Consider the following 26,525-nt stretch of genomic DNA (forward strand, 5'->3'; position numbering starts at 1 on the left):
TCTCAAGCATCTACCTGCTACAGTTATCCTTCACTCAATCACGAAAGTAATTTTCCTTAATCACAACTTTGATCATGTCAGCCCCCTGCTCAGTAAATTCCAGTGCTTGTCTATTACTTCCAGAATCAAATAAAAATCTTTTGTTTGGCTTTTAATGCCCTTTACAACATGGCTTTTTCTACCCTTTTGCCCTTTTATACTTTAAATTTCTTTTGAAAATTTGATTACATTTTTAAATTAGCAAAAATATTTTTCTATTTTCCTTCCCTCAACCCCTGACCAGTTGAAAAAAAGAAAAATGAAACAATTAGGAAAAAATCTTAGTCAAGCAAAATTAATTCTCATGATCAAAGAAATATGTTTCAATCTACACCTGAAACCAGCATTTCTCTGTCAGGAGATAAATATTACATGTCACTGTGAATCCTCTGAAATTATCATGGCCACTGCATTCATCAGAGTTTATAAGTTTTTCAGAATAATTCACTTTTTTACAGTGTTGTTAATGCATAATTTGTTGTCCTGGGTTCTGCTCACTTTGACTATGTATCAGTTCATTCAAATCTTTCAATCAACCAATAAGTATTTACTACATACCTATTATGTATCAGGTACTATTCTAAACTGATCATTTGGAGGTTTCTCTAAAACTGTTCCTTTCATCATTTCTTAAAACGCTAGCATTCTGTTATATTAATATGTCATAGTTTGTTCAGCTAAATTCCTAGTTCTTTGCCACCACAAGAAGGGCTGATATACTTTTGTGCATATGAATCATTTCCCCCTTTGTTTGATTTCCTTGGGATATGAATAGTGGTATAGATGAGTCAAAGGCACAGGTGTAGCAGATAGAGGGCTAGACCTCGAGTCAGGAAGACCTGAGTTCAAATCCTAACTCAGACACTTTATGTCCCTGGACAAGTCAAAACCTCTGGTTCTGAGGAAACTGTTTCCTCATCTGCAAAGTGGGGATAATAATTATATTGACACCCCAGAGTTTTTTGTGAGGATAAAATGTGATATTTATAAAGTACTTTGCAAACCTTACAGCATTATAAAAGTTAGCTATAGGTGTTGTTATTTTATAATTGTTACTTCTCCTCTTCCTCCTCCTCCTGCCACTACCACTGTTACTCAAGATTCAGTTCACATCCTAGAATGGATGAACCAATTCATAGCTGCAAAAATAGTGTACTAATGTGCTTTTTATTATTAATTAATTTATTTTTAGTTTTCAACATTCCCTTCCACAAGATTTTGAGTTCCAAATTTTCTCCCCATCTCTCCTCTCTCCCTGCCCCAAGACAGAGTGTATTCTGATTACTCTTTCTTCCAGTCTGCCCTCTCTTTTACTGCACACTCCCTTATCTTACCTCCTCCCCTCTGTTTTCTTGTAGGACCAGATAGATTTCTATATCCCATTGTCTATATGTCTTATATTCCAGGTTTATTTAAAATGATTTTAACATTTGTTTTTAAAACTTTGAGTTTCAAATCTTTCCCTTCCTCCCTCCTCATCCACCCCCATTGAGAAAGCAAGCAATTTGATATAGGTTAAAGATGTGTAGTCATGCAAAATACTTCCATAACAGTCATGTTGTGAAAGACTAATTATTAGTCTTTCACTAATTATTACACTAATTTCCCTCCCTCTTATCCTGCCCCCTCATTTATTCTGTTCTCTCTTTTGACCTTGTCCCTCCTCAAAAGTGTTTGCTTCTGATTACTGCCCCTCCTATTTGCCCTCCCTTCTATCCTCTCCTTCTTATTTCATTCCCCCCTACTTTCCTGTAAGATAAGGTAGATTTTCATACCAAATTGAATGTGCATGTTATTTTGTCCTTAAGCCAAATCCAATGAGAGTAACCTTCACCAACTAATTCCCTCTCATCTTCCCCTTTATTGTGAAAGCTTTGTCTTGCCTATTTTATGTGAGATCATTTAGCCCATTCTATTTCTCTCTTTTATCTTCTTCCAACGTATTCTTTAATTTTACTGTTCTGGGTATCATCTCTTCAAATTCAACTCACCCTGTGCCCTCCTCTGAATCTGTAAATATATATTTCCCTCCAACTACCCTAACACTGAGAAAACTCTCAATAATTGCAAATAATATCTTTCTGTACCTTTTTTTAAAAAACAGCCTCTGGGTTATTTGTCATTTTCTTTTCTGAGGGACCAAATTTGCTGATCTTTTGGGTGTGAGGTAGTGTCAGATTTATTTTAATCTTAATTGTCATAATTATAAATAGTTTGGTACATTTTTCCATATGGTTACTGACAGTTTGAATTTTCTGTTGGAAACTCCCTGTTCATATCATTTGATCATTTATCAGCTTGAGAATGGCCTTTATTCTAATGAATTTGAGTCAGTTCTCCATATATCTTAGACACTAGATCTTTTTTTTGAATTGTATAAACTTTATTTAATCATAGCTTTTAAATTCTTTCAAAAAAGAAAAAACCCAAACCAAAACTACTTAATAGTTTAGTGCTCCTAACATTATAAAACATTTAACATTTTACAATACTGCTTTGTACCATCTTTTTTCTCCTTCATGTTGCAAGTTGATTTACATTTCCTTTGCTTCTGTTGGTCACATGAGTTTCAATGATCTCTGCAAACAGATTCCTCTTCAACAGCTTATAGGCAAGAGGTAGAAGCTGACCAATAACTTCGTGAAAATACTGGGAGCCATAGCAAAAAAGGTCAATTCCTAGCTCAAGTCCCATTCCATAGTCACATTCATCATTAGCAAATTGAATAAAAGTCACCATTTCCCGAAGGGGGGCAAATGCTTTCATTCTCTGATCATCACTTGAAGACTCAACAATTATTCTGCAAACTATCTTAAGATTATCATCTGTTTCAGGGAGATCTCTGTACCCAACATCATTTTTATCTCTCGGGACAACGAGACCTGCACTGTGAAAAGTCTTTGTCACTACTTTTCTATCTCTCTGTTTCATGCTCATGCTTTTTTGTTCCAAGGAATAACCCAGTTTTTTGGCAGCTTCTGTTAGTTTTTCATTTATGTTCTGCAAAAGATCAATTTTCTTTTTATCTATTTCCTCCTGAATTTTTTTCACCAAAAATAATTTGACGGCAGTGAACACACTGTCTCCATTTTGAACAATTGTACAATTTATCTTTGCCGCATTTACACCAACATATATGGGAAGTTCATCAGGTGAGTCTCTGAGATACCCCATGTGAAACTGAGTTTTGTCATCTCCATTAACAATAGTCTGGAACTCAGGAGGATCGTAGTACAACCTCCAGTGAAAGTTAAAATTTATGTCTGTTGATTTGTTTTCCACTTTGTGCTTTCCAGAGACACTAGATCTTTATCAGTAAAACTTGCTCTTAATATCTTTTTCCAGTTACCTTCTTCTCTTCTGATTTTAGCTGCATTGAATTTGTTTGTGAAAAAAATAATTTTATAAAATTGATCTACTTTTTCTTCCCTGTTGTCTTTTTCTCTCACTCTAATTGCAATGATAAATCTTCTCTTTCTTTTTAACATTGCATCCAAGGTCTCTACTCCTTTATATGACTGCTGCTAAATCATCTGCAATTCTGACTGTGGCTCCTCAGTACTTGAATTCCTGTTTTCTCACTGCTTATAGTATTTTTCTTTGATTTGGAAGCTCTAGATTTTGACTAAGATCCTGTAAAATGTCTTCAGTTTGGAGTTTCTTTTAGGAAATGAATTGTGAATTCTTTTTTGCTTTCATTTATCCTCTGCTTCTAAGAAATATGGTAGCTTTCTCTCATGATTTATTAGTTATTCTAACTTTAATTCCCAAACTGAGAGTTTGTTTTAAGTCCAGGCTCTATGTACTTGTAAAAGTAATGTCTGGGACTTTCTTGGACCTGTTTAATGTTGTGCTGAGCCATGCTGCTGCTTTTTAGGGGTATTAAGTGCTATTTTCTTCATAGATCTTAGACAACTCAGGATGGGTACCTGAAAACTTTCATTTCACTTAGAGAGGTCTTATCTGTGGTGAAGTCTGACTGATGCTTCCTGGTCTGAGCTTTTCAAACTTCTGATTCAGGTTTGGGATATAAGGCACACAACTGTGGGTTTTTCCCCTGTTTAGAGCTCTAATAGACTACTTCTAGACCTAACCACTATCAGCTAGCTTGAAGTATCAGCAGGTTCAGACGGACAAAACTGAAAAGCCCCTTTATTCTGACCTCCCTGCCATGGTTATTTTGCTCTGATTCTTAGATTTGCCTAGGATCTGAATATGAGACCCCATCTTCCTGCTAAGGTGATAACCAAACTGCTCTCCTCCTTTCTGTGTTTGCTCCTTGTCCAGTATACAGACATAGTCCAGTCATCGTCCCTTATTCTGGCCTGCCACAACTAGGTAAATGAAGTTCCCCTATTCACTTCTCATTGGATCTGCTACCCAGCTCTTGTATGTGAGTGACAGAGTTTCTGGGAGGCACCTATTCCTTCCTGCAAAATGTCTAATCCCTTTGTGCTAAATTCTTTATTCTCTAGTGTACATACCAGGCCTCCGTTCAGTCCTCATATTTCTCTCCCAGTACATGGAGATATACTCTCCCTCATATCATTTCAGTCATGGGGTAGAGTAGGCTTAAATTTAATGTTTGTTTTTCTATATAACATTTGCCTTACCAAATTCATTTTCAAATACATTATAGCCAAACATGAATCAGTCAATATCTCTGCAATTGTAAGACTGGTAAAAAAAATGTTGTTTGGTATTTTGCTCCACTATCTCTGGCAAATCCAGCCTGGATTTCAGCTCCTAGGTTTCTGGTGGCTCACTATCCTGAACTTTCAAGTCTCCCAAGGACATAGTTACCTCTAGGCCCTTTCAATTAAAAGTAGGAAAGAAGAGTCTCTGTAGAGACAGAAGCAACAGGAAGGCCATGGGGTCTATTTCTTGCCACATTCAAATGAAAGAGAACTTCATCACCAGACAAGAAAGAGTCAGAAAAACATAAGTTTCTTTGGTGATTCATACCTTTTGAATGTCCCCAGTCCAGGCTCTGTATTGAATCAAAAAGGTTTGTCTTTGACACATGATGAGTGGACAGAATATCTTCACATATTCCAAATCAGAAAACAGGCTGCTGTCATTACTTATCATTTTCCCTTTCTGGATGCAGACCCCCCAGCTTCTTCTAGTCTATGTATGTTCACCAGTCACCTTTATTAGTCCTTTCCTTGGGGTATATTTCTAATGATTGCATCACTGGGTCAAAGTACATGTAAAATTTAATAACTTTTGGGGTATAGATCCAATTTACATTCTAGAATTGTTTGATCAGTTCATAGCTTTATGAATGGTGTGCCTTTGGTGTTGTAGATCTCCTCTAACAACTGATATTTCACTTATTTTTTGCCAATTTTGTTTGTGTAAAGTGGATCTTTAGAGTTCTTTTGATTTTCATTTCTCATATATTATTGATTGTGGCAATTTTCACTGTTACTGATTAATTAGATTTTTAAAAATCATTAATTTATATATTTGTTGTTATGAGCATTTATTATCAATCCTTGTACTGCTTTCTCAATCAACAATTTAAAAATAATGGAAAATAAAACCTTCATAAGAAACAATAAATGGTTGTTCATGCCTTCCTTCTATAGTCCATCAAGGCAAATTCCCCTATTGGTCATGAATTAAAAATGCATGTCCCATTCTGCATTTTAAGTTGATCACTTCTCTGGTAGCAGGTGGGTGGCATGTTTCATTTTTAGTCCTTTAGCTTCATGGTTTACCATTACACTAACAAGAATTTTAAAGTGTTTGAACATTTTCTCTAAAATATTGTCATTGTACAAATTGTTCTCCTAGTTCTGCTTACTTTGCATCATTTCCATTTCCCTCTGCAACTTTCCATTTTGTTATATAATAAAATAATACTATATCACATTTATGTATCACAATTTGTTTCATCCTTTCCCAAAGAGTGGAACCCATTTAATTTCTAAATTTTGGCAACTATACAATGCATAGTTACACATACATGTATAGGTATGTATATATGCGTATATATACACAGATATATGTGTACATATATGTATATATTTATGTGTTGTATCTCTTTTCCAGAGACTGATGGATTTCCATCAAAGGCCAGTGGCAAGGCAAAATTCAAGATCATTAGTGATGGCCTAGGACGTGGTGAATGACCTTGGTTTCTTTGACCTCTGACCTAACTTTAAGTGCTCCACAGTGCCCACTTTAGCAACCTTTGGGGGTCTTAGAGCAAATTGTGCTCATCCATCCATTCCACTGGGGCAAGTCTTCACATGCTTGGGATAGACATTTCTGCCCCTCCCCCACAACTCACCAATGAGTTTGAGTCCCTTTAGCTACTCTCAGTCTGGTTTAGCCCATCTTCAGAGACAATTTACTGTTGTGCATGCTATAGCTTCTTGGAGCCAAAGGTGAGAGCTGAGTAGCAAGTGGACATCAAAAGTAGATGAACAACCCTGTAAAGGGCTCAGCAAACCCCCACATCAGAGGTACTAATCCTTGATCTGGTGTGTGTGGGGGTAAGGGAGAGGGAAGAGTAAAGAATGGTTATGAAGTTATGAACCTAAGCAACCAGAAAGATGGTAGTAACCTCAATACAACTACAAAAGTATGGAAAGGGTGGATTTTGATGAAAAGGGGTAAGAGGGAAAAAATAGAAAATCATCCTGTCCTAAAGAAGCTAAATAAGATACTCTCAGATTCTTAACCAGGATATATTTGGAGACTTTTCCATTCAATTTCAAAATGCATTGAAATATCTTTCAGAAGTCAGAAATATTCAACAATTTACATACATAATCAAATGGTCATTTGAAATATTATTTCAGAAGCTTAATTTTTAAAAGAAATGCATACATACATATATACATATACACACATACATACACACATACATCCCCTTTGTACATAATCCTAGTAATTATCTAGCTAGATCCAAGGTTATGAACAGTTCAAAAATATTTTGTACATAATTCCAAATTGATTTCTAGAATGACTAAACCAATCCAGACCTCTACCAACAGTATATTAATGTGCTTGCTTTCCTGTAGCCCCTCCAACAGTTGTCATTTTCCTCTTTTGTCACCTTTGACATTCTGATAAATGTGAGGTAGAACCTCAGAGTTGGATAACTTGGGTCTTTCCCTTAAGAACTGCCTGTTCATTACCTTTGACAATTGACATATTGGAGAATATTTCTTGTGCTTATGTATTTGTGTCAATTACTTTTTTCTTTGAGGCAACATTCATTATTGCAATAAAAATTGCAAAGAAACTAAATTGTATTTAAACTTCCTCTAGTTACCTCCAAAAACCAAGCTGGTAAAGTAAGTAAATTCAACTCTTTCCTTCAACAGACATATTTCAAACCCCCCTGGGCAGGTCATTTGATCTCTCAGTGTCCCAGTCATCATATAAGAGAATGGTGGTTATTCTTCATTGGTAAAAGAAAATTCTTCATGAGGAGCTCCCTAAAAAGATGAAATCATAGGTCTGAATAATCACAACCAAAATGCAGGAGTCAATTTGGGAAAAAAATAAAACTGGCTCACATTGAAATTGGATAAAGGTTTGTTGTCTTTGATTTATGACAAGCAGAACACAAACAAGTCAACTGCTCATTTCAGGCAAATGATTAACATTTGGGGCTGTATCAGAAATAGCTGAAAGGTTGCTTTGTAGTATGTCTCCTGTGGCATTTCTCAGAAAGCTAAAGCTGCCTCTTTGTGACAGGGAGATATGCAGGGGGCTCTAACTGCCATTAAATAGTTAACACCTTTCTCTGATGTCCTAATAGATATTCCAAGTGTCAGTTTTGAAGAGAGGAGCTGGGCCAGTTGTTATGAATGAATGACTCAGCTACCCAACACTCTGCATAATAAAGAAAAGCTCTCTGATCTTGTCTCTAAAGAGCACTGTGATCAGCACTCTTCTCTCTTGAACCCAGCATACACATTCCAATCTCATCTGCCTGACTGTTGGTTCAGATCTTTCCTTCCATGATGATGCTCCATTCTAAACTATAGGGGCAGTCTTCCACCACCCCACATTTTGATTTTTTGACAAGTGTGATTAATTTTATCCTTACAATTCGTCTCCCCAACCATCACTTATTATAGTTCAAACTTATTGTGTGGTTCTGGGGCTCTTCACTTCATTGTCTCTTACAATGGCCTAATACAATAGTTGGGGGTAGCTAGGTGGCACAGTAGATAGGGTGATGAGCCTGGAGTTAGGAAGACTCATCTTCCTGAGTCCAAAACATTTATTAGCTGTATGACCCTGGGCAAGTCACTTGACCCTGCTTACTTCAGTTTCTTCATTGTAAAATGAGTTGGAGAAGGAAATGGCAAACCACTCCAGTATCTTATGCCAAGAAAACCCAAAATAGGGTCACAGAGAGGAAGATACTGAAAATGAATTAATAACAATGCTAATCTTAATTGCTTTCATTGCTTCCATTCTCTTCCCTCCCCCCGCAAGCAAAAACTTATTTCCCATAGATCTTTTATGACTGCCAAAGGGATATTCCTGTAAGTTTGATCATGTAACTTCTACTCAAGAGCCTTTAATGACCCCTTCTTACCAGTAGAACGAATTGTGAACTCTTCTATTTGGAATTTAAAGAGCACTGAAATTTGGCTCAAATCTTTCTTTTGAGAAAAAAAAAATTATTATTAATAGCCAATAACTTAAGGAGAATCATAGTTCCTCCCTTTTACTAAACCCTGATTTCAAAAACTCAGTCTCTTGAAGGACATTACCGATATTGAGATAGTACTAATTTTCTTTTTTAAAAAATAGTTTTAGTTATTTATTTTTAGATTTTGACATTTATTTCCACAAAATTTTGAATTTCAATTTTTTTCTCCATCTCTCCCATCCCCCACCCCATAACATCTTGCATTCTGATTACCCCTTCCCTTAGTGAGCCCTCCATTCTATCACACACACCCCCTTCACTTATCCCTATCTTCTCTCTTTTCTTGTAGTGCAAGATTAATTTCTATACCCTATTACCTATATTTCTTATTTCCCAGTTATATGCAATAACAATTCTCAACATTCGTTTCTAATACTTTGAATTCGAACTTTTCTCCCTCCCTTCCTCCCCACCCATCCCCACTGAGAAGGTAAACAATTCAAAACAATCTATATATGTGTTGTTTTGCAAAAGACTTCCATAATAGTCATGTTGTGTAAGACTATATTTCCCTCCATCCTACTCTGTCCCCCCTTTCTTTTTCTATTCTCTCATTTGACCTTGTCCCTTCCCAAAAGTGTTTACTTCTAGTACTCCCTTCCTCCATTTGCCCTCCCTTCTATCATCCCCCTCACCCTACTTGTCTCCTTTTCCCCTACTTTCCTGTAGTGTAAGATAGATTTTCATACCAAATTGAGTGAGCATGTTATTCCCTCCTTAAGCCATATGTGTAGAGAGTAAGCTTCACTTTTCCCCTCTCACCTCCTCCCTTCTCTCTTCCATTGAAAAAGATTTTTCTTATCTCTTTTATGAGAGATAGTCTATCCCATTTCATTTTTCCCTTTCTCTTCCCAATATTTTCCTCTCTTGCCCCTTTATTTTATTTTATTTTTTATGGATATCACCTCTTCTGATTCAACTCAACCAGTACTCTCTGCCTATATGTGTGTGTGTGTGTGTGTGTGTATGTGTGTGTAATGCCTACACCTACCCAAATACTGAGAAAAGTCTCAAGAGTTACGAATATTATCTTTCCATGTAGTAATGTAAACAGTTCAGCTTTAGAAAGTCCTTTATGATTTCTCTTTCCTGTTTACTTTTCCATGCTTCTCTTGATTCTTGTGTCTGAAAGTCAAATTCTCCATTCAGCTCTTGAAAGTCCTCTATATCATTGAATGACCATTTTTTCTCCTGAAGTATTACACTCAGTTTTGCTGGGTAGGTGATTTTTGGTTTTGATCTCAGTTCCTTTGACTTCTGGAATATCCTATTCCAAACCCTTTAATCCCTTAATGTAGAAGCTGCCAGATCCTGTGTTATCCTTATTGTATTTCTACAATACTCAAATTGTTTCTTTCTAACTGCTTGGAATAATTTTTCCTAGACCTGGGAACTCTGAAATTTGGCCACAATATTCCTAGAAGTTTCTCTTTTCAGGTCTCTTTCAGGAGGTGATCAGTGGATTTTTTCAATATTTATTTTGAGCTCTAGTTCTAGAATATCAGCGCAGTTTTCTTTGACAATTTCGTGAAAGATGATGTCTAGTGTCTTGTGTTGATAATGGCTTTCAGATAGTCCCATAATTTTTAAATTGTGTCTCCTCAATCTATTTTGCAGGTCAATTGTTTTTCCAATGAGATGTTCCACATTATCTTCCATTTTTTCAATCTTTTGGTTTTGTTTTGCAACTTCTTGGTTTATCATATAGTCCTTAGCTTCCCTGAACTCCATTCTCATTTTTAAAGAACTATTTTGTTCAATGAGCTTTTGAACTTCCTTTTCCATTTGGCTAATTCTGCTTTGTAAAGCCTTCTCTCCTCATTGGTTTTTTTGGACCTCTTTTTCCAATTGAGTTAACCTATTTTTAAAGGTGTTATTTTTCTCAGCATTTTTTTGGTTCTCCTTTAGCAAGCTGTTGACTTGGTTTTCAAGCTCTTCTATGGCCTAAGCCCATTTCATATTCATTTTGGAGGTACTGGAGGAAGAAGCCTTGACTTCCTCTGACAGTATGCATTGTTCTTCCTCATCTGAAAGGATGGAAGGAGGTACCTGGTCACCAAGAAAGTAACTTCTATAGTCTTATTTCTTTTCCCTTTTCTGGGCATTTTCCCAGCCAGTGACTTGACTTCTGAAAATTTTCTTCACACCCACTTGGTCTCCAGATCCACCCAGCCAGCACTTGGGGTCTGAGATTCAAATGCTGCTTCCCAGCCTCAGGGCTTTGGGTGGGGGGGGTAGGTTGGGGGGGCTGCTATTCAGTGTGAGATCAAGTTCAGGTGCTCAGGTCAGGGCAGGGCTGCCACACTGGGCTCAGTTCCCTCAGGGGGTTTATGCAGAGACCTTCAACAATGGATCCAGGCTCCTGCCTGTTTGGGGAGCCCAGGTCTGCTCCCTCCTCCACTGCTGCCTCCTGAGGGGGCCTGAGTTATGGGGGCACCCCACTCCCTTCTCGACCTGCCAAAGAGACCTTCTCACCGACCCTTGTCACCTGTGGGTGGAGGGACCCGCGCAGCTGCTGGAGATTCTGTCCCTGAAGCCTGCTCAGATCTGCTCCTCTTGGCGCCGTGCAGCCGAGGAGGGCTGGGCTCCACTCCAGGTCCACAGCCTGACGGACCTTTTGCGAGAGGTTTTCAGGCTCTCTGGAACAGAAATCTCATGCGCTCCATTGTTCTGTGGCTTCTGCTGCTCCAGAATTTGTTTGGAGTTCTTTTTTTACAAATATTTTATGGACTGTGGGTTCAGAGCTAGCATATGTGTGTCTTTCTACTCCGCCATCTTGGCTCTGCTCCCCATAACAGTCTTTTAAATAACTGCTGACAGCTATGCTGTCCCTCCTGAGTCATCCCTTCTCCAAGAGAACATTCCCAACTTCTTCAATGAATTATCATATTTCATGAACTCTAGACTCCTTACTACCCTAGCTGGACTTCTTTGAATTTTTTTCCAGGTCATTGCTATTCTTTGTGAATGGACACCAGTATTGATAGTAATACTCCAGATGTGTTTTGATCAGGGAAGAGTATCAAGGAGTCATTGCATTCATATTTATGGAATCTATGCCTCTCAATGTCACTCAATATCACATTAGTTTATTGGGTCCTAACTTCACACTGCTAATTCCGATTATACTTGTAATACTTCAAATTCAGTGTTTTTCTTCTAAAACAACTTCTACTTGATATCCCAGTCATCTTTAATTTTTAGTTTTTTTTTTTAAACCCAGATGTAAGGATTTATCACTATTGAATTTTAGGAGATTTTATATGAGTGCAACTTTGCAAAAAAGGTTAGAAATCACAAAAGAGAGGGATGAAGAAGAGAGCTTCTCAGTTCTCTGGAGAATAGGTTTTGTGAAGGCATGGAGATAAGAGATAAGGAAAAATTAAGTGAATAAAGAAAGATTATTGTCTAGACCTTGGTTGTCTATCCACGTATACATATCATGGACAGATACTGCAAGTACATGAAGTTAATGTGATGCAATGCTTTTGGGAAGTGCAAAATGTTTCTATTCACTTCTAGCTTATCTCTGAAACAAAGGCTTGGTCCTCTTAAAGTTAATATTCCTTTGATGAAGCTCTATGACTATAAGTCAAGTAACACCATAGTCTCTAAAGAATTGAAACTGAAAATCACCCAGAGGGCAAAGGAGAGGCATGCAGTGGTGATACTAGACTATAATATATAGAATTATGCAGAAGGAATTCAATAAAGTATACCATCAATGAACTGTATGTCTGGGGGAAAAAATATACTGGTGATGAAAAAAAAATCAGGAAGAGATGATCTATGGGAAACCTGAATACTTGTAATGTTAATGGAATAGGAAAATCTTCCCCATCTGTTAATAGGTTTATGTAACCTTCATTGAACTCTGGCCGAGCTCACAGCTGTGATACATCCTGAGTTACATGGAGCCTGGGTCACATGGAGCCTATTGTGGAAGGAGCTTGGAATGTTGGAATGTTAACTGAAATAGAATGTTGGGGAGAGAGAAGCAAACCTGAACTGGCAGAGGGAGGAATTTTGCCTAGTGGAACTTGTTTGTGGGGAAGCCTAATTAGAAAGAATGTTTAAGATTTCAGCACTCTCTGGATTGGTGATGAATACTTTGCGAAATCTTTCCTCCTGGTGTATTAATAATGATGTTCTAAATACATATTTTGGTTTTGCCTTTGAGGAAGAGAGTTTATTATATTTATTATATTTTGCAAATTTATCCTGGAAATATGTATGCATATTCATAGCAGCTGCTATGGGTATCATGTTGACATTATAATACTCCATTGGTGTCTATTTCACATTAAAAAAAAACACAGGTAAAGGATAGCAGAATCTTTGAATATGCACAGTGATAAATTTATGGGAGAATATATTTTATATTTTATATAATATATTATCATTTCTGTTCTAGATATACATGCATATATATGCACACATATGTAAGCATATATGTATATACCTATATAAGAATGTACATATATTCTCTCTATATCTCACCCACTGAGGAAGAACCAATAGATAGAAAATGAAGATGAGAGTAAGAGGTACAGAATGATAGTGATATAATCTATTGGAGAAGATGGGAAGAGATGGAATCAAAAATATAAGTATATAAGTAGAGAGAGTAACCTTGCTGATGAGAAGCCCTAGCTTTTAATGAAAGACTGGAGGAAAGGAAGAAATGGGGGAGAAAATGTTAAAAGGTCATGAGATGAAGAGGAGAAATAGCAGAACTCGTGGTGAAAGGTATTGCCTTTTTGGGTAAAGTATGAGACCAATATCTCAATTTACAGGATGAGTGAAAGGGCTACTGAGGGATGTTTGAAGACAGAAGAAAAGGTCTCAAATAATCCTAATGGAGAGTAAAGTAGAAAGTCAATTTAGGAAGATAGAAAGGAATACTTTGCTACAGTGAGGATTCAGTTTTGAACTAATTACATATCATCATTATTGACACAATCAACACAACTACATGACTTCCTTTACTTCCATTCCACATTTTTTGAGTGGGAGTAGATGATGAAAATTGTAGAAATAACCTAGTGTTGGGCTTGGGCAAGGAATGAGTGGTAATAGGATGATGGAGCAGGGATTCGTGGTTACAGGATAGTATAGATGTGGACTGATTTACTAATGAATTAAAGCTAGGAAGGAAGAGCTGGGATGATGACCTGAAGTACTGAGGAGTGAGATTATAGAACACAGTAAGGATGAAAAATAGATTGGGGAGGAATAAACTAAAGGGAAATATGGAATGATAGGAGATTTTGATCAGATACATTATGAAATAAAGTGATATGGTCTAAGGTTGTTACTAATTGGAGGGATTAAAAAGGAGTCTAAGAACAGGTGGTATTTTAATTAGGATTTAAATCTCATTCTTCAAACGAGATCAATTGAGAGGGGAGAGAAAACATTTCATACATAAGGACCAACCAGCATTATCAAAGTCATGGAGCTGATAGGCATGTTCAGAAAATAGAGCAGAATTAATTTCATTGGAAAAAAACTGTGTGGAGTATTCCATGAAATAAACTAGAAAAGTGGAGTGGTACCAAATGGTGAAAGGTCTCAAAAGCCCCAGAAGGAAATTTAAAGGAGGTAGGTATCAGAGATGGCCTTGTAATCAAGAAGACCTGCATTAAAATCCTGCTTCAGACACTTAGGAGCCATGGCACCATAGGCTAGTCATTAAGCTACTCTCAGCCTCAGTTTCCTCATCTGTAAAATAGCACCACACTCACAGGGTTGTTGTGGGGTTCAAATGAGATAATATGTAAAGTACTTTGTCAATTTTAAAGTTCTATAAAAATATTAACTATTATTTATATTATTAGGCAAAAGATTGCCCTTGAGGGAGGATGGTAAACATAGGGGAAGGGAAAAAAGCATTTATATAATTCCAAGTATATGCCATACCTTGTACTAAGTGCTTATAAAAATACATATATTATCTTGTTTTGATCCTGACAACAACTCTATGAGGTAGGTACTTTATGAGGTAGGTACTATTGTTTTCCCCATTTTTTACAGTTGAAAAAAATGAGACAATACAGAGATTAAGTGACTTGACCAATGTCACAAAACTGAACAGTTTCTGAGGCCAGATTTGAACCCAGGTCTTCCTTATTCCAATTCTAGTACTCTATTCCCTGTGCCATCAACTATCTCTGAGGATTTCTAGACAGTGAGGTGAAAAACTTATATCTTTGTTTAACAATTCTTCCATCGACCAGCTGTACATTTTGGGCAAGCTATACATCCTTTCTGTGAAATGTCTTTTCTTTTGGAATAGATGAGATGTGCCCCTGCCCAACAAAATATACAGTAACAATTCAGTAAGAATTCGACAGACACTTAAAGAGACTTCTAAAGGCAGAGCACTTACCTGAGTGCTGCGGGAAGATAAAAGGAAAAACCAGAGATTATAGTCTAGTAGAGAGACATACAACGTGTGTGTGTGATTGTGTGTGCAATCTAATGGGGACAGTAAGAAGCAAACAATGTGCACAAATAAACTATTTACAGGATAAGAAGGAAATGATTAGAAAAAAGGAAGGCAACAAAATTAAGTTGGATTGAGAAAATATTTTGGTGGAAGATGAGATTTTAGCTGGGACTTAAAGGAAGCCAGGGAAGCCAGAAGGCAGAGGTGAGGAGAGAAAGCATCCCAGGCATAGAGATAGACAGAGAAAATGGCCAGAATTAAGAGATGGAGTGTCTTGTTCATGGAACAGCAAGGCCAGTGTCACCAGATCAGAGTACAGGGTGAAGAATAAGGTGTAAGAAGATTAGAAAGGGGGGGGGGTTGGGTAACAAAGGACTTTGAACATAGAAGTGTATTTGTTCCTTGAGGTGATAGGGAAGCACTGGAGATTACTGAATGGGCAGGGTATATATGTGGTGGTGACATGATCAGGACTGTGATTTAGGAAAATCACTTTGGTAGCTAAATGAAGGATGGGTTAGGGAGATTTGAGACAGGTAGACCCATCTGCAGGCTATTGAAATAGTCCAAGCATGGGGTGATGAGGGCCTGCACCAGAGTGGTAGCTGTATCAGAGGAGAGAAGGGGACATATTCAAGAGATGTTAAGGGGAAACTGACAGACTTTGGCAAGAGACTGAATACAGGGGATGAGAGATAGTGAGGAACCCAGGAAGACTACTAAGTTGTGACCTTGGAAGACTGGGAGGATGTAGTGTTCTCATTAGTTACAGGGAAGTTTGGAAGGGAGGAGGGTTTAAGGGGAAAGATAATTAGTGCAATTTTGGACATTGCAATAGGAAATATTTTCTTCCTTAATATTCTCTAAGGATCAAATAAAATTCATCCTAGCTAAATAAACTAGGCTCAAATAATCTCTATTATCAAGTGTGTGCACATATGTGCATTTGTTTATACACATGCCAATTAACAAATGCAATATTGTATCTATTTCTGTACCAGATAGCTTAAGAACATTTTACAATATTCAGCATAATAATAGAAGATCAATAGTCCTCAGTATTGATTTCAAATTAAATTCAGCATTCTTTCCACTACAGGATGCTGTTTTAGAATATCTGAGTTTGATGAAACTTTGAAGATCAAACAATATCAATTTGACACTAAGCCAATTTGTAAATTGGCTCCTTAATTTGTAAATAAATTAAGGCTGTGTAAGATTGATATTCAAATTTTTTCACATATTATCCTAAATTTTACTGAAACCAACCCTGTGACATGAGGCTATTAGGATGACAAAGTACCATACCTTGCCAAATGTCCCAGAGCTAGTAAGAGGCAAGTTGGAACTGGAACTCAGGACTCTTGACTCCTGGCTCAACAGTTTTCATATAGCTGACATTGGCATAGCACATTAATGGCTGTACAGTTCTTTACAAAGATTAAAGATAAGAGTTGTTCCTAGGATTTCATTAGTGTGGGGAGCTTTTGGTGAGGAACTCCCATAGCCAATACAGGTTGATGCATTCTCTGCTACAGTGTTTTCTTGGAAGGTTGCTAGTATGTGTCAGAAGCAAGACTTAAACCCAGTTGTTTCTCTCTCTATAAGATTTCTGCTACAAAATGTTCCCTTCCTTAACTTACAGTATGTCCCACAAGTCTTTGTGCAATTTTATCCTATTCAAAAGATATTCAAGTTAAAACTGCACTAATAATTTTGGGACACCATGTAAAACAGGGCTTTGAAAACTGATTGGTATTGGCTACTGATGCTACACATATGTCCTCTCATTTTATCTCTTTCTATTCCATTTCTCTAATATTTCAATGAATCCGTGATTTGATCAAAGTGAATACAGCTGAGAATGAGTCAGCCCACAACCTATTTCTACCTCCCCATCCTGTGCAACACTTATTCATGTTCTGCTAGAAGTCTAGGAGGCTTCACTCTGTATGCCAGGGACCTTTCAGGCACACATAGACTGACTATTAATTTTCTGCCACTACTATATCTATCTTTTTACTATAATACAGGAACAGGACTAGGGACAGGAAGGAATATAGAGAGTGATTGGTGTAAAGAAATCCTGGTCAGGAAACTCCCTTGACCAGTGCAGGTTGGCACTTTGTTTTCAAGTTATAATCTGAGAGTTTCCTAAAGCCCTGAGGATTAAAAGATTTGCCCAGCGTCACACAACTAGTATACATGAGAGCGAGACACTGAAGCCGGGTCTTCTGGACTTTAATGCTACCTCTCTATCCATTAGATAACAGTGTCAACATACAACATCCAATATGAAATCAAAATTGGTACATTAACTAGTACCAAAAGCAGATGCTCTTTGGTGAGACTCTGTCAATACATTTACCTTTTTTAAGGTTATATTTTTTAATTTGTTATGAAAATACAAATAATGAACATTTGATCATAGAAAGAGAAAGTAGGATTACATATAAAACTTAGAACTTCTGTTATAGAATTTATTTTATTTAAAATAATTTTGCTTTAAGCTGAACACAATTTACCTTTTTTATATACTTCACTTTTTTCCTCCAGCATCTTTGTCACATTCTTCATTTAGCTAAGCACAATGTGAGAATGTAATTACCATTTATAGAACAAAACGGTCCCTGTATTGTGCTATTTCTGAAAGAAGAGGCCTTCAGCGTATTGACATTTATGAAGCTTATTACTATTGATCATGGCTGGGAGGGTCCATTCTCAGAATGCTAAGTGTGGTTTGATTGATGGTCTGCACTAAGAGAGTTCCTGAAGGAAATTTCTGCTTCTTGTTTTTTTTTTTAGCAAGGATTCTTACGGGAATGCATGTTGATATAAAGAAATGGTATACACACTGAAAATGATGCCGTGGATTTGGATTGAGGTGATCTGGCTTCAAATCCTCCTTTTGCTACCCACTACCCTTTGACTTTGACCACATCACCTTCTCTCTAGATCTCCATTTCCTGTCAATAAAATGAAGGGATTAGACAACACGATCTCTACGATATTGCTCAACTCTACATCTTCACATCCTATGTTGCGTGTATATACATATGCTCACAGTGCTTGATTGGTTAAAACAATTATCTCATTTCAAATGGAGGTAACTGAGGTATAGTGGTAAGTATACACATATATATAGTATATATGTATGCAATATTATTTATATATTGTTCAGTTGTTTCAGTCTTATATGACTCTTAGTGACCCCTTTTGGGGTTTTCTTGGCAAAGATACTAGAGTGGTTTGCCATTTCCTTTTCCAGTTCATTTTATAGATAAAGAATTGAGGCAAACAGGGTTAAGTGACTTGCCCAGGGTCACACAGCTCATAAGTGTCTGAGGATATATTTGAGCTCAGATCTTTCTGATTCCAGGCCTGTCTTTTTATCTACTGCACAACCAGGCTGCCCTATATATGTCATATAAACCTGGCATTAAATCCTGTTTCTACAACTGAATAGTTGTGAATTCTTTAGAAAGAGACTACAGACTTCTATACCTCAGTTCTCCTATCCGTTAAATGAGTATTAATAAATTCATCACTTCATATGATTCTTTTAATGAGGCAAAAATGAGACAATTTAAATTTTGTTTATTTTAGCTAAAAATATTTGCTATTTGCAAACTATTTTCCAACAAGTTCGAAAGTAAGCTCTTTAACAACAGACACTATTATTTTTTTTTTATTTGGCACCTTCATTGTTCTGAAATATAGTATTTGTTGTTATTGTTGTTCATTCCAATCATACCTGACTCTTTGTAACTCCATTTGGGGTTTTATTGGCAAAGGTACTGTAGTGGTTAATCATTTCCTTCTTCAACTCTTTTTACGTATGAGGAAACTGAGGCAAACTGAGGTTAAGCGACTTACCCAGGGTCACATAGCTTGTAAATGTCTGAGCTGGGATTTAAACTTAGGTCTCCACTGCAGTATACCTAGCAGCCCCGACACACATATTAAATCCTTAACATATTTGTTGAATGAGTTAAGTTTTTACAGTTACAAAAGAGATAGACTTATAGACAGAATCAACAAGATAGCTGATTGTATTGTGGAGTGTGTGTGTGTGTGTGTGTGTGTGTGTGTGTGTGTGTAATATTGTGTTCCTTTTAGGACAGAAAGAAACAAACTGATGACCAAAAGAAATCGACTAGGATGATAAAAATAGAGATTATTCTATAAAAGGATCAGTTGAATTTTAGCTTGAAGAAGAGGAGAATCTAGGGGTGCATGATTGCTGCCTTCAAACATTGAATAGATATCATGGGAAAGAGGGACTGAACTTATTTTTCTTGACTCCAGAGGTCAGAACAAGAAGCAGTGGTGTAACTCTCAGAGAAGGAGATTTATGCTTAACTTTAGGGAAAAAAAATCAGACAGAGCTATCCAGAACTAGAATGGGTTTACATATTAAAAAGTGGGTTTTCCTTCATTGGCAGCCTCCTAGTAGAGACTAGATGACCGCTTATTAACAGTGATACAGATGACATTCTTGTTTCTGTTTGACTAGAATTAATGGCCTCTGAATTCCCTTCCAAATTCTAGATTCTATGATTTGAGATTGGAATTGGAATTGTAGCAAATCTCTAATACAATCTTTGAATGAAACAGGACATAGTAATTATTTGTGGAATCAACCACTCTATTAACTAGTTGCATAACCATGGGCAAATCAACTACCTTCTTTATCCTTAACATTTTCATGTGTTAAATGAGAGGGCTACACTAGATGTTCTCTATGGTCCCTTCTAGCTCTAGTGTTCTATGATTCAATTAGACTTAATGATAAATGGCTAGTCCTTTATTTACTCACCTATTAGTAATATCTCCCAATAAAAGACACCTTGGTTCAGTAGAAAAAGCATAAGACCTAGATATCCTCAGGTCTGAACTCAGCCAATTATAATTGTAGGGACATCACAGAGACACTTTGATTCTCAATTTTCTGATTCCTAAAATAGATATAATAATTTGTGCTGCCCCTACTCATAGAGTTGTTAGGAGGATTAAATGAAGAAATGCTTGGGAAAGTCTTTTATTCCTGAGAATTCCTAGACACAAATGCAGTCTTTTTATTTTAATGTGAATGTTTTCATGGTTCAAGTATGGCTGGACATCTGAAAGGTTCCTAGCCAATGCAACAGCACCTGTGGGTTAGACTAATGTGTTCCAAAGTTTCCTCCATTAAATCAACAAGCACTTATTCTAGGCAGTGTACTACACAGTGGGACTATTGAATAAAAACAGTGTCAATTCCTGTTCTTAAAGGCAGCACACAGTGGACCTGGAATCAGGAAGGGGAGTTTAAATCAAACCTCAGATACTTAGTGGCCGAGTGATTCCAGTCAAGTCACCTAGTCTGCCTCAGTTTCCTCCATTGTAAAACAGGAATAAATAGTAATAGTACCCACTTCCTAGACTTGTGAGGATCAAATGACATAATATTTGCTAAACGCTTAGCACAGTCTTTGGCACATAGTAGGTGCTTTATAAATGTTTGCTTCCTTCTTTCTCTCTCAAGGAGTTTACATTCTGCAAAGGGAAGCTGGGGCAGCATATTTGTAAATAAGTATATACCAAAGAAATGGAAGATGATCTGCTGGAGGAAGGCCTGATAACTGACTAGTTCTAATGTACAAGGATTCTAAAACTTTAATCATCAAGATACACTTCTCACATGGACAAATGTAGATATTTCAAGTTGGAAATCATGTCCAACATAATTTTTGAAACTTGGAGAAGCTGAACGATTGGTCCTAGGTTTTATAATTAATCTATAATAGAGCTAGGAGTAGAATTCAAGTCATCTGACTTCTCATGCATGCACCTTCCAATAAGTCAAGCCAGAGAAAGTCCAACTAGAAGGAGATCCACAACTATCAGGAAGAGGAAATGGGAACCAAGTGGATGAGTATAGGAAAACAATACTTGCTCTTGGTCAAGAAAGTGATTAGTCAGATGCAGCTTTTATATGCTGTTAGAGTTATGATTTTGCCAAAGGGCTTTATAACCTTTTTAGGGGTAAAATTCTAAGCTCTCATGGGAAGTGGGTAACAGACTACTGGGAAGAAATTGGCTGAGTAATGTCACCCACTTGCAAAGAAGGTAAGTAGCAAAAATTAGACAGGCAGAAGCTTACAGTGGAAAGACCAATAGAGAGCCTGTATCTTCCCAGTCAGAGGATATGGGTTTGAACCCTGGCTTCTTCCATCCCTCCCTGTGTGATCCTAGAGAAGTTACTCAGTTATTCTTGGCCTTTGTTTCTTCATCAGTAAAATGAGGCATTGGACTAGGTGACCACTAGGTGACCTTCCAGCTCTATGACCCCTTAAGGAAAATGAATAAAGATATATATTCTTATTGTATAGCCACAGTTGTTTTATATTTGAATCCTAGAAGAAATGAAAGACATTAAATGGTCATGAAGAGCTTCCTGGTCATGCTTAGGCTATGGAAAGATGGGGTACATCAAAGTCAAATAAAAATTAATAACTATATTAGTAACAATAAACTACCATTTGAGAACTTACAAAGATAGGACAATTGGTAAGTTACATCATCTCTGAGTCACCATTTTCTCATCTGTTAAATGAAAACTGTACCTATGCTATCTACTTCACAAGAAGAAGGAAGCAAGCAATTAAATTGCACTTATTCTGTGTCAGACACAATGCTAAATACTTTGCAAATATTATCTTATGGCTCTTCACAACAGTCCTGGGAGGTAGGTCTTCTTATTATTCCTATTTTATAGTTCAGAAAATTGAGAAAGAGATTAGTTAAGAGACATGCCTAAGCTCTGAGGTTGGATTTGAGCTCAGGTCCTCTCTTAAAGTGCTGAATATATAACCTTTGTATCAAAGGCTTCTTCTCCCCTCTTCTCTCTTTCCTTTATCTTCCCTCCCCCCTCCCTTCTATTCTCTTCTTTATCCAGGAACAATAAAATATGGCACTGATTCTTTGTTCCATAAATGGTAATTACATTCTCATGTTGGACTTAGCTAAATGAAGAATGTGACAAAGATGCCAAAGGAAAAACAAACAAACAAAAAAGAACTGTACAAGAAAAAAGATAAATTGTGTTCGATCTAGAGTACTGTTATTTTAAATAAAACATAAATATAATAAATACAACAGAAGTTCAGTTTTATATACAATTCTACTTTCCCTTTGTTGAAATGTTCAGATTTCTTGATATTTGTTATTTTTGTTGTTGGTTAGTCATTTCAGTCACGTCCAACTCTTTGTGATCCCATTTGGGGTTTTCTTGGCAAAGATACTCATTTTACAGATGAGGAAACTGAGGCAACAGGATTAAGTGACTTGCCCAAGTTAATATCTGAGGCCAGATTTGAATTTAGGTCTTCCTGAATTTAGGCCCAGTGCTTTGTCCACTGCACCATCTAGCTGTCTGATTTATTTTAATAATAAAATAGAACATATCACTTTTAAAAAAGGTAAAGACATTGATGCTCACCAAAAATCAACTTTTTTTATTCTCATTTACTTGGATTTTAATTTCACATTATATTGTTGTAAGTTGTGAGTATACAGTGTCAGGGCATCAAATCCAGAAAAAACCTGGGTTCAAATCCTACCTCTGTTACTTACTGGCTGTATGACCGTGGCCAAGACACTTAACTACTCTCAGTAACTCTCAGACTAGAACTGGGAAAGGAAGCGCAAACCTACACTGGTAGAAGGGTTTTTCTTTCATACCAATCAAATTCTACATGAAGTTCCTAGTCCACATTCTATCCTCCAAATGTATAGCACAGGATGGATGAGAAGAGATGGGTTGTGACCTGACTCATTGTCCGGTGTACCCACTCTGATCAAATCCAAGATCCATTAAAATATTACAGCGTTGGAGTAGAAAGAGATTAAATAAGACTAATGTATGTACAACATCACTAGCCAGGATGCTAATCAGTTTTCAAATATTACAGGGTATCCCAAAAGTCTTTGTGTACTTTTAAGCTTCCTTTGTCTTTATCTGTGCCAACTAAACTCTCCTTTTGACTTCTTCCTTGCCCAATAGTTACATTTTAACCTCCGGATTGGCAGAAGCTCGCTGGTGACTGATCATTCTCATGTTCTAGTAACAGGCCCCCAACACCAAAGTGAATTTTCAAAGCAGAACATTCTCTTTCACCCAGTACCTAGAGTAACTCCTGCTAACATCAGTACCTACCTCAGATTTAGAGGTTCATTTGTTAACAAAATCCCTGTCCATTTGTTTTCAATTAATTAAAGTATTTATATTGAGAACTGATGAAAAAAATTGTGGTGTATCTTCTAAAGTTGATTGTTGAAACAATTTTTGCCAAACTGCTTGCTAGTTTTTGCAACAGTTCTTATCAAAGACAGAGGGTATTCCCCACCCCCACCCCCCACAGCAATTAGAATATGTTTTGGAACATATTGAGCAGGGTTTTATTGAGATTGATTTTTTTCTTCCCCAGACTGTTCCACTGTTCAGTTCTTTTGTTTTTAAGTATTGCCAACTAGTTTTTGATGATTACTGCACTATAGCATAATTTCAGGTCTCAAGTACTGTGACCCCTTCATTATTACTTTTTTTCATTGTCACTCTTGAGATTATGAATGTTGTGCTTCTCTAAGTTAATTCTGTTATTTTTTTCTATCTCTATAAAGTAACTACATGGTAATTTGATGGGTATAACACTAAAACTACACACTGATTTAAGTGCTACCACCATTTGCATTATATTGACATGACTCAGACATAATATATGGTTATCTCTGTAATTAATTTATTCTGTATTTCTTTAAATAGTGGTTTTCTAATATATATATGTATGTATGTATGTGTATTTGTATATATAATAATACATATATACATATATATGTGTTTTTTTCAGGGGGTATTAGTGACTCTTCACTGTATCATGCCTACCATAGTGATTCTGAATGGAATTTCCCTTTCTGTTATTTCTCCTGGATTTTTTTATTGCTATGGAGAAATGTCATTTTGTAGCCACACACTTTATAGAAGTCAATATTTGTCTAAATTAGTTTCTTTTCTGCTTCTATGTATTTTTCTAAATGATAATGATAGTAGTAGCTAGAATTTGTAAAGCACTGTAAGGTTTGCCAAATGCTACACACACACACACACACACACACACACACACACACACACACACACACACACACACGTGCACGTGCGTGCACAATTTGATTTTCATAGAAACCTTATGAGGAAGTTACTTGTTTTATCATTCACTCATGAACAAGCAAACAAGCTGAGAGATGCCAAGTGACTTGAATATAGTCACACAATAAATGGCAGGAGTAGATTTCCGTCTTAAGTTTCCTGACATCGCACCAGCACATTAGTCACTAAAGTATGCTGGCCATGCTAGCCGGCCAGCAAATATTTGCAAATAGAACTAATTTTGGCATTTCTAGAGCTACATCAAATAATAATAAAGGAGTCATTCTTACTTTGCTCTTGTATTTTTTGATACTGTTTCTAATGATTCCCATTCCAAATGATGTTTTAATATACACATTAATATATTATAATACCTATACCTATTTATTAGTATATATTCTTAGTTTTTGATACATATATTTATGATATTAAAAAGGGTCTTTCTATTCCTGTACTCTGTAGAAATTTGGTAAAACTGAGCATTGCAGTTTGCTTAAGGCTTTTAATGTATCTATTGATAGAATTATGTGGTTTGGGGTCATTGGTATATAATATAATTAAGTTAATTGTGTTTTTTACATTGAACCATCTTTTTATCTTTGATATGCATTCTATATTTTTACCAAGGTTTTGTGTAAAGTTATTTTTTGCAACATTCATTAGTTACATTGTTCTTTCTTATTTTTTTAACATTAATTTTTTAAAAAATGAGTTCCAAATATTCTTCTTCTCTCCTGTCCCTTCACTACCCATTGAGAAGGCATCTATTATATAACAATATGCCATCAAGTATACATGTGAATTACGTAAAACACATTTCCATATTAGCCATGTTATTAAGCAAGTAAAATGAAGAAAGTTTAAAAGAGTATATTTCAATCTGCATTCAGAATTCATCAGTTCTCTCCTTGGATGTGAAAAGCATTTTTTATCCTGGGTCCTCTGGAATTATCTTGGATCATTACATTGTTCAGAATAGCTAAGTCTTTCACGTTATCATCATCTTATTTTCACTTATGATCTTCATTACTATGTACAATATTTTCCCGGTTTTGGTTACTCCATTTTGTATGTTTATATATCTTCTAAAATTTTTTCTGAAATCATAATTTATTATAATATAATAGTATTCCATCACAATTATATACCACAACTTGGTGAGCCATTCAATAATTGATGAGCATCCCCTAAATTTCTAACTCTTTCCTACCAAAAATATTTGTATACATAATACAATGTATAAGTATTTTTTTTGTATACATATAGGACCTTTTCCTTTTTTCTTTGACCTCTTTGGGATACAGACATAGTAGTGACATTGCTGCGTCAAAGGGTATGCACAGTATCACACCTCTGTGGGCATAGTTCCAATTTTTTTTCCAGAATGGATGGACCACACAACTCTACCAACAGTGTATTAGTGTACCTATTTTTCCACATTCCCTCCAGCATTTATCGTCTTCCTTTTTTGTCATGTTAGCCAATATTATGGGTGTGAGGTGATACCTCAGAGTTGCTTTCTTTTAAAATTTTGATCAAGTTATGTGACTTCAATCAAGTCAATTAACTTCTTTCTGCTCATTTTCCTCATCTGTAAAATGGGATTAATCCTAGTACCTACCTCCCAAAGTTGTGAGGGTAAAATAAAATAATATTTATAAAGTACCTTACAAACCTTAAAGCACTATAAAAATACTAGCAGAAGTAACAGCAGCAATATTATTAATTTTAATAATAATAACAGAGGAAAACCAAGAAAACCAAAAGGTGGTGACTTGTCCACATTCAAATGGTTAAGTGGCAGAGCTTTGTCTGAGTCTCTTGATTTCAGAAGATTCAAGTCTTCTGATTTCCAGACCATGTTTTCTTCCATCTGGACTGTACTCACTATTGTACTTGCAAGATTAATACATTTGTTGTTACTCGCATTGACTTTTAAAATCTTACTTCATGCAATAAATAATATGTGTATCTTTTTTTAATGAGGGAAATAGAATAGTGTTTTTTTTCATATTTTTAAATTGTGTATGGTTATTCTTTTTTTATTATTTATTTTTAGTTTCCAACATTCACTTCCACAAGATTTTGAGTTCAACATTTTCTCCCCATCTCTCCCCTACCACCCACCACAAGATAGCATGCATTCCGATAACCCCTTT

At 36.3% G+C, this 26,525-nt stretch overlaps 1 pseudogene; it reads right to left on the reverse strand.

Annotated features, from left to right (window-relative positions):
- Positions 1-2,556: 2,556 nt before the first annotated feature.
- The window catches only part of LOC140502312 (histone PARylation factor 1 pseudogene), a 28,602-nt pseudogene continuing 4,633 nt past the window's right edge, over positions 2,557-26,525 (reverse strand).

This window comes from Notamacropus eugenii, chromosome 4 (assembly GCF_028372415.1).
Source record: "Notamacropus eugenii isolate mMacEug1 chromosome 4, mMacEug1.pri_v2, whole genome shotgun sequence".
In the NCBI taxonomy this organism is placed as follows: Eukaryota; Metazoa; Chordata; class Mammalia; order Diprotodontia; family Macropodidae; genus Notamacropus; species Notamacropus eugenii.